This window comes from Aethina tumida, chromosome 4, assembly GCF_024364675.1.
Source record: "Aethina tumida isolate Nest 87 chromosome 4, icAetTumi1.1, whole genome shotgun sequence".
Lineage (NCBI taxonomy): Eukaryota > Metazoa > Arthropoda > Insecta > Coleoptera > Nitidulidae > Aethina > Aethina tumida.
In genome coordinates, this window is record NC_065438.1 from 25,614,935 (window position 1) to 25,625,240 (window position 10,306).

Here is a 10,306-nt window from a genome sequence, read left to right on the forward strand (position 1 = left end):
TTTTTGTTCTTTTCATCTAGAGAACGAAGTAGAAATAATTTTAGCCAATTAAGCGAGTTTCTAAAAATAATACGGAGTTTGATCAGAAATGTGAGTATTGTAATACGATGCTGGCAGTCATGTAGTGAAAAGGGTAGAAGAGGTAGAACAATTTGTTCCGGAAGACCCAACCAGGACGGATTCACCTTGTCGTGGTCTTGGGGCTCAGTACCGCTCCACAAGCCAGTGGTAGTGGGGAGCTAACGGATCCAACACCTGCAAGTCCAATCCATCCCTAGAAAGATCTCCGATCTTCCTCAGATTGGACTTGTTCTTCTCGAACTAGTTGACAGTGTGCTGGCGTCTTAGTCTTCTGGTTCAGCTCACCTGCATACGTTTACACGTATGCGTTATCCATCTGGGTTGAGATCTTTTGGATCGGTACCCGGGGGGGGGGGGGATTCTGTCTTCTGACTTTCCCCTTATAAAAAAAAAAAAGTTCCGGAAGACCCAGATCTACCACAGAGCCACAAGGGACAGGATGACTTCAACGCTGATCATGTAATGTCTTTTGGTCTACGGATTTAACAATCTTTTGCCATCTAGTGCACAAATTTTCAAACTTAATCAATTGGTTTTTGATTAAAATATCCCGAGATGACTTTTTGGACATCATCAGAGGCATCGGAATAAATGGAAATATAAGTGTGCAATATCGGGTGAGTATTTTCCACTCCGATTCATTAATTCCTTCCAGTGGTAGTCTTGCAAATTGTAAGTGACGTGTCGCAGAAGGACGCCTTCTCTGTTGACAATCGCCGGAAACTTTTCGACGAAAGATTATTATTATTCACAATATAGGTCTGCATTAACTTCCAAGTGAACAATTCCGTAAATACCATCAATCACACAGAAGTTGCTTTTTGTGATGTAAACCCGACTTTACCATACTTCGTGGTGATTCATTTGGAAAGAGCCACTGCCTTCTGCGTTTTGGTTTATTATATAGGACCTATTTTTGAAACAATTCGTTGCATATGATAAGTTCGCTTTGTCCTCTTCGGACAGATGATAGGAGATGCAAACACTTGCTCCGCATATTTTTGCAATCTGCTTGTACATATTTCTGGATGGCTGACCAAGGTTGGTTAAGGGTGGTTCTTCAATTTTTTGATATAGATTTACTTCCATTATTGCCCTTATCATGTCGTCTAATGTTGTTCGTCTTCCTGATCGATAGGAGTCAAAAAGATCAAATTACTGGATCTGAACTTGGAAAACCGTGTTTGGTATTTACGAACGGTAATGCACTTGGATAAACATTGCAAACGTTTTTTTGGTTGTAACTACCTACTACTAAATTCAAAAAGCATACAATGCCGGATGTTGTCTTCTGGTACTTGGCCAGCCATCTCGAATTGAAAAAAAGTTTTATATTGAATTATTTAGAAGTGAACAAGTCACACATCATTAAAATAATAATGAGATGATAAATACTATTTATAGATTTATAGATTAATATTATATAAATAAAATAAATTTGGAAATTTATTTATTTAACATTTACTAGCATAATCATTTTGATTAATAATTTCTCGACATTGCTTGTTCTTCAATTCACAAAATTTCAACACTTTTCCACAATAATCTCTGTTCATTCTTTTTGTATAATTTGCCACTAATTTGTGATGCGTCTTTGTCCAAACGAATTCAGGCAGTAATTATATGTGATATGTCTCCATATTAGGTTTAGGTTTTATTATCCTAAGATAAGCGTTTTAACATTTATCAAATAAAGAACACACATGGGAAGATTTAAATTATGTCATTGGGTTCATAATAGTGAAAGTGGTAACCACTCCAATTGTTTCAATCTTCTCTAAGAAAGTCCCGGACCGCTTGAGCACTAAGCAGTTATTTTTATATATATGATTCCACTTCAGAACATGACATTTTCGTATGCATATGGAACCACATTATTTACAAAAGCTAGTCGTTGCTCCACTTTCTCTCCGAATTTAACTATTATTACTTACCAATCCTGTGATATTCTCTAGCAAAAAAAGAATATTTAACAATTAATTATGATGAACATGGAACCATGCCATCCTCAATATTCTGTATCTAACTAATACACTCTTAATGGTCTCATAGATAGTAACAATCTGTCTTCTGATACATGCATTTGAAATAAGTCTGCTAACAGTTGTCCTCCTATTTCTCTCGTCTGGCAGTTATCACCTTTAATGCCTGCTTTATGGTCTGGTTTCTATGCAACCCGCTTCATTGCAGTGCTAAATGATCCTGGTAACCATATGACCACATGACCATATGATAAATGTACAATCTTTGATCAATTTATTATGTATCAAACCCATCTAGTGAAGAAAGGTTATTTATAAATTCATGTCATTAGTTAACGGATATTAACATTTTTAAATTTTAATAAACGTTTCCTATAATTAATGGATCCTCTGATTGTTGATTAAATAGAAAGATCATAAAGTAATTTTTTCCTTTATTACAATTAATAATTTTACAAAAAAATGTACTCAGCCACTAAATTATTATGGTTACAATGAGTTATATACATTTTATAAAGATATATAAGTGGTAGCCATTATTTTTGAAATTTTTTTTAATATTTAATAAGTTACAAAAATAAATAAAATAGTTTAAATCCTTCAAAATGAATTATCTAAAAACACTATATATGAGCTTTATGGTTTTTGATTGGCCATAAAAACGGAAATAAATTATGGCTTATTATTATATGCAAAACACGAACTATTTGCACGTTTAAGACTGTTGAAGCCTAATTCAATAAATTTTTGTACTTAAAAACTGTACGTCAAAAATGGGTGTATTTATCCTTACTGCTGTTAAAAAAACCATTAATTAAAAAAAAATAGTTCAATATTTTTGTAAAAAATATTAAATAGTCAGTAAAGTAAACCATGGAGGCGATGGTATAATGGTTTGATGCTGTTTTTCCACGCCAGCAGCCTTCATAGAGACCGATTTTAATGCTACACGTTATCGATATTATTTAGATAGACAAATATGAAAAGAAAATATATTAAATAAGATTAAACTTTGGAGAGCACTTCAGTCGAAATAGAAGACGATTTCCGTGAAAGTCTATAACAATTTATTATGATCCAGGAGTCGTAGACGTGCTGATATAATCAAAGCAAAATAAATAGAACTAAATTCTAATAAAAATATTGTTATTACAAAATAATTAAAATAAAAATTTTCCAAATTAGTGACCAATGTAAAAATCTGTATTTGTGTTTTGAAAAGCTTTAATTTGTGCTGTCAAAAACATAAAAATTTCAAAAATTTAAGGGCACCACTGTACATAATATATATATATATATACACATTTTATATGATATAACTTTAGATAAATTGTGTGTGAAAAATAATTTTGAATTTTTATAATTGGCTTTTCTCTTTATTAGATATATTTCGCAATTTTGTTTTAAGAATATTGTCAAACTTTATATATTTAAATTTGACATTATCTGGAAATAAATGATCGACGTTATTTATATCGCACATTAAAGTTAACTCAGAATCTTGAATTTGCTTTTTAGTAAAAACATAAGGTTTGTCCAATCTATTACTAAAAGATTTCCACCAATTATTTAATTTGTCGTCAAATATTTCATTTGTAAATGTATATTTAAAAATTTTAGTGAACGTTTTTATACTCTTTTGAAATAGTTTATTACGATGAAACTTTTCAGACAGTTCAATAAATTTTAATGTGTTTTTGTTTGCCACGAATCTATAATCCTGCGTGATTTTTTCAACGTTTGCCATTTCAATAAATACGGCTATAATAAAATTTGTTAAAACTATCGTTACACTGATTACAAATGTAATAAAGAATAACTTTTCCCAAAAATTATCTATTCTTTGTATCGTATTTTCGGAATTTAATTCCCCAGTCATCATAATTAATGTGCTAAATGTAGCATTACTGATGCTACCGAATTCTTTTTTGTCTTTAAATATTATTCTAAATCCATATATATAAGAAAAAAGAAATGTTGATGCGAAAAATATAAATAACATAAAAAATGAACTATACACTTTCATTAACATCGTAGCAATTTTTGATACTCTTGGATGGTAACCTAACGACAAAATCAAAGATAACGAAATGAACACATATGAGAATGACGCAGCAGTAAAATCCCAAAAAAATAAATGACACACAAAACTCACACATGTTAAAAATTCAAAAAGAATATGTATATTATTTAACTTGACAATTAACACAATAATATAAATAAAATAAAATATATTAAAAATTATAAATATCAAAACAGATATAACACGCTTTAATATTCCTAAAATAGTTGCGTGCCGGACATGAACCTCACGTATGTCCGATTCTTTATGTTCACTTCCATTATGTTGTGTAAATAAATTAATAAAATACAATTTTCGAAAATTCGGCCAGTTCATTACCCATATAAAACAAGTCAAATCGAGAATGGATAGTATACCACATAATGCGCCAATAATTTTAGACTGAATTGTTCTTGAATTATTTGTAGATCCAACTTCAAATAAAAAATAATACGAAAATAAAATATAAACTAAAACTTTAAAAAGAATTAAAATTATAAAGAATGGTTGAACCATACTCCACTTCATATTAATAAATGCATCAATTAGTGGATGTTCAAAAAGTTCTGATAATTTTTTATTTGAACTCATCTTATGAAGCACTTTTGTTTCGTTGTTACCTTTACATGAAATAAACGAAAAATCTAAATAAAGCTTGTGTGTATCGTGTAATTTCTCTTCTTTTTCATTTTCAATATTAACGCATGTATCCATATAGGCTTCTAAAATTTGTACATTTCCATAATCTAAAATATTTTTTTTCTGAATATCTAAATCTAGAAGTGATGCACCACGTTTTAACAAAAATTTCAATCCAAGAGCATCATTTAATTGAATACATCTCCGAAGAATCCAAGAATATACACTTGGATCTATTTTTAACATAGATAATTTATTAAAATTTTCAAGTGAAATTGTACCTTGATTTCTGTAATACTGCATATCTATAAATGCAAAAGGAAATAGGACGTAATTTTTCTTCTTACAATATTTTAATACTTTAATGAAAATGTTTTTTTTGGATCTATCAGTTATTGACACAGTGTGTTCAGTTTGTTGACAGCTACATTTTAACAATCTGTCATTTTTATTTGCATTTTTCTTATCATTTATGGCTGATAAAATTATAGCGGGAAATCTCATTATGAATTTAGTACGATTTGGATGGAGATTTGGAATAATTGTGTTTACCTCAGGAGATGCGCCCATGTTAATTAAGGCATCAACGAATTCTTCACGTCCTTCTATATAACAGCTGCATTGTAACAAATTGAATTCTCCGTCATTTGCATCTTTATTTTCATCATTTAAATTATTTTTAAATTCGTTTATTTCGTTTAGAATAATACACTCGAATAATAAAATATTTTTATCTGGCTCTTGTATTAGGTTTTTCTCTAAAAATATTTTAATTATAGCTAGTACATTCTGAACAATAGTGGTGTGACTTTTATTTTTACAATAATTTTGAAGTTCTTTACACATTCTGTCATGTCGTTTACGTTTACTTTCATGGTCATGCTCGACTGTTTTAACAAAGTCAGCGAACTCTTCATGTGTTTTAAGACGAAAAATTAATATATCAATAGGCATTCTTTGTTCATAATTGACTCGTAATATGTTTGATTCTGTAGATATGCTACCTATTCGTTTTGGGAAATCTTCGTGATTGTAATCTCCATATTTCAAAGCGAATGATAAAACTGTATCTCCATCTACTACACTTGAGTGGAAATTCCTAGAAGATACTTCGCAAGCACATTTAAAGAATACTTTACAGAATGCGTTAAATTCTTCACATGCACTTCCATAACCAACTTCGAGAATTGCATTGAACAGCTCCGTTTTATATTTGAAATCGCCTTCTTGATTTAGAACTTCATCAAAGAGGTAAGGAAGTACACGCCTAAGTTTCCTATCCAAAGTATTACGTACTATAAATAATTTGTTATTATTTACTAACAATTTCACGATTTCATTCTTTAAGTGGTCTAATTTTTTTTTATCATCCTCGAAGTCGAAGTCGAAGTCGGTCTCTTGTAACTCACGTATATATTTCCATAAATTTTCCTTCCCTAAAATAATAAATATTATTATAATTTGTTCAAAAATATGCACAAATATTAATAAACAGCTTGAAAAACAACCTTATACCTTCGAATGAGTTAGCGAAAGTCAAAGATTACATCAAATAGTATTTTCACTTAAAGAAAAAACTAGTGGATGGCGTTTTAAAATGGAAATGAAATTTATGTTTATTAATAAAAAGATAGAGTAAATGTTTTTTTTTTCTTTCATTCTTAAATTATCGAAACCATCAGAAGTACCTTTAGTTTCCAAACTGTATAAAAGGCTTAAAGCTTTAAAAATATTCACTGGCGTAAAAAATAGGTCGAGAAAAAAGTTGGACTCCCCAAAATATGCACTTCTGTATCATCGAAAAACATTTTTACATTGAACTGTAAGTATATATTTTCAAATATAATAATAACATATTACCAAATTTTAACAGGATTGGACTAAATATTCAGGGAATATAAAAAAAAAAGAAAATTTTGAAATAAGAAAAAATTTAAATTAAATATAGGGACAATATTTACTTCAGGAAGTTCTTCAGAAAAAAGATTTGTTTAGATTTCTAACATTATTGGACGTGTTCAATTTACTTCAACTTACTAAATCGCAAGCGGGAGTTGTTTTTGGCTTTCTTTAAGAACGTGTAATATTTGTTAGTTAATTACATTGCGGAAAGACCCAACTTAGAACCCTTTTTATGAAATTTAGTTTTTAAATATTTCTTCAATTAAGATTTCTATATTTAAATCAAACAACGGTAGAATAATTACAATATAATAAAATAATTAAGTACCTTACCTACAAAGTATCCAAGAGGTACCACTGGCTTATCCATATTAATAAAAATTGAATTTATCTTATACTGATCAATATTATACTAAAAAAATATTTAAAGTGTTCACTCCATGACAGTTTGAAATGACTAAATTTATCCGAGATAATAATTATTTACTCATCGTCATACCTCATTTTTTATAACAGATTACACGAAATTTATTTTTTATTTGTTGATCTTTTATCAAAAGATTTTATTGGATGATTGATCTAACTTATTCATTGAAAGTTGGAGGGCAGAAAGGTATTCATATGAAATTTTTGTCGCAATTATGACTTGACTTGAATTACTTTTCTTATTTATTTTAAACAAAATCTATTTTTCCAGTTTCGTTGGAAGTGGCATCAACTAAGTTATTTTTGTATTTTTAAATTTTATGTGTAACAGCAAATAAAATTGCTATATTATACTCAAAACTCAAAGGAAATTTTATGACTCTAAAGTAGTAATTTCAGTTAATTAATAAAATGCGAAAATTAGATATGATTTTAAGAAAAAGTATATTTAGTTAGGTGTAACCGACACATAATATTTCTGAGGAACATTTTGAAATATAATCTTATCTATCTATCTGAAAAAATACATGCAACAAATATAGCAATAAAATAATTGTAAAATAATTTTAATTTTTTTCAAGATAAGAATATTAATTACAATATTATTTATTTAATTTTGTCACTTTAGTAATAATAATAATTAGAAAGTGATAATAAATAATTTCTCATATCCACCCAAATGTAAAAAAAAATAAAATGATGAATTTATTTAAGATTAGGAGAGGTTCTCAACTCATATATCTGATATTTATCATCCGTTTGAACTTAGATAAACACAATTTCAAAAGTCTTGCGCCACCCTGTATATAATAAACTTACTTGTTTAGTAACAGTATTGGTATGTACCTTTGTGTCAAAAGAATTAAAGTAAAAATTGCAAACAATTTTATTCTTATCATAATTTTAATCAAAAAGAAGCATTTAGTTGATTACAGGAAAACATTGAATAAAGATCAAACATTGAAAAATTGCCATAATTTTGAATATATTTATATATTTTCTCATGTTGTTCATGTTTTTAGTTTTAAAGTTTAAGGAAAGATATGATTTGTTTTCACAAATTCCGCAAATTATTCATGACGAAAAATTAAAATATCTACAAGCAACCTTTGTTCATAATTAAACTTTAAAAATAATTTGTGAATATCGAAATTTTGAAGTGACGCTCCAAAGAGTTTATAAACGCCGAGAAGAACGATATATATAGGATCTATAATGGCATGGGACATCGTATCGGGCAGTACCGCTCCACAAGCCAGTGGTGGTGGGAAGCCAACGGATCAACTGCAAGTCCAATCCTTACCCAGGAAGGTCCTTGAACCTTCCTCAGATTGGACTTGTTCTTCCGGAACCAGTTGACAGGGGGCTGGCATCTTTGTCAGTCCCGTCTTCTGGTTTAATTCACCCGTATATGTTATATATACGCCCTTTTCCCCCGTATGTGCAATCACATATGTTAAACATTTGGTCATGATCTCCGGATCGGTTCCCTGATGGCCAGGCGATACACTGACGACATTCTGCAACCTATCGCGTAACCTTTCATGAATCAGTATGGATCAAATTTCACTTTACAACAAGACTGCCAGAGTTGTTCAAAATTTCTTTAAAGAGCATAGTTGGGGGGTTATGAGGTAGTCCGCGAATGGTTCCGATAAAAATCCGGTAGAACATCTTTGCGATATTCTAGGGCGACGCATGTACCCCGAGACTTAATCCACCGGTTAGTACAATTAATGCCTCAAAGCTGCGCCGTACTTCGAAGAAGTAGAGGAGGACACACTAACTATTAAATATATAATAATTTGAATATTAGCGCATATTTTCATTTTTGTTACGTCCATCCCTTCTATGATTAAATTCTGTATAATTTATTATTCAGTTATTATTTATATAAATGATCAAAATTTCAACATATTTATTGAATATAAAGTTACAAACACTTTTTTAAGTGATTGTTTATATTTAATATAGATAATTTTTCCAGCGAAATTGTCTTGATTTATGTAATATTGTATGTCTATATATACAGAAGAACGTTTTACACAATTTAAACAGTTTGTGCGGTTGGTTGACGGCTACATTTTAACAATTTGTCATTTTTATTTTAATTTTTATTATCATTTTTGGCCGATAAAATAATAGCGGGAAATCTTATTATGAATTTAGTGCTATTTAGACCGAATGCTTGTATTTATCTTAGGAGATACGCCAATGTTAACAGCTGCATTGTAACTAATTGAATTCTCCATTATTTGCATCCTTATTTTCATCGTTTAAATTATCTTTAAATTCGTTTATCTCATTTAGAACAATACACTCGAATAATAAAATGTTTTTTTCTGGCTGTTATTGTATTAAGTTTTTCTCTACAAATATTTTAATTATAGCTATTACATTATAAACAATAATGGAGTGATTTTTATTTTTACAATTATTTTGAATTTCCTTATACTGTTTTTCTGCTGTTTTGTCTGTTTTTAGAAACTCTGCAAACTTTTTAAGACGAAAAATTAAGATATTTATAAGCATACTTTGTTCACAATTAACTCATAATTTACACTCATCTCAAAAAGTATTGCATAATTTTTTAAATAGGAAAAAATATTAAAATTAAACTCCATTTTATATTTGTGTATGATTTCCTTTAGATGAATATAAACCACAATTTTAAATTTTAGCGTATAAAGAAACTAAAAAAAAAATAAAACAAAAAAGACTCTGAAAAATTTTATTTTCATTTTAAAATTGTTTGTGTACGATTTATTTATTTGATTTATTTGCCAATTTATGTTTATAACGGCATTTTAATGAAATAATGAGCAATTTAACATCTGAACAAGCAGCCCAAACAGGAGCCCTAATCGAAGATGACAGATCGCAGATATTTATGGCAGATTTGATGGGAATCAAGCAATTTAGTGTTTCAAGGGTTCTAAAACGAGTTAAAGAAACAGGAGATTACACTAGAAGGCCAGTTCTCGGTCGTCCAAGGTGTATTATGCCAGTAGATGACCTTTATTTACAGCGGCGGACTAAGGCCTAGGCAACCTGGGCACGTGCCTAGGGTCCTTAATTTTTGGGGCCCGAAAATTAGGTTTTTAATTTTTATAATTAATTTTTATTTAACAGAAAAACGTTATATTCATAATTATTGCCGAAACTTATCGAAATTATGCGAATCCTTGATTGACAAAGTCGACAAGCGTGGGAG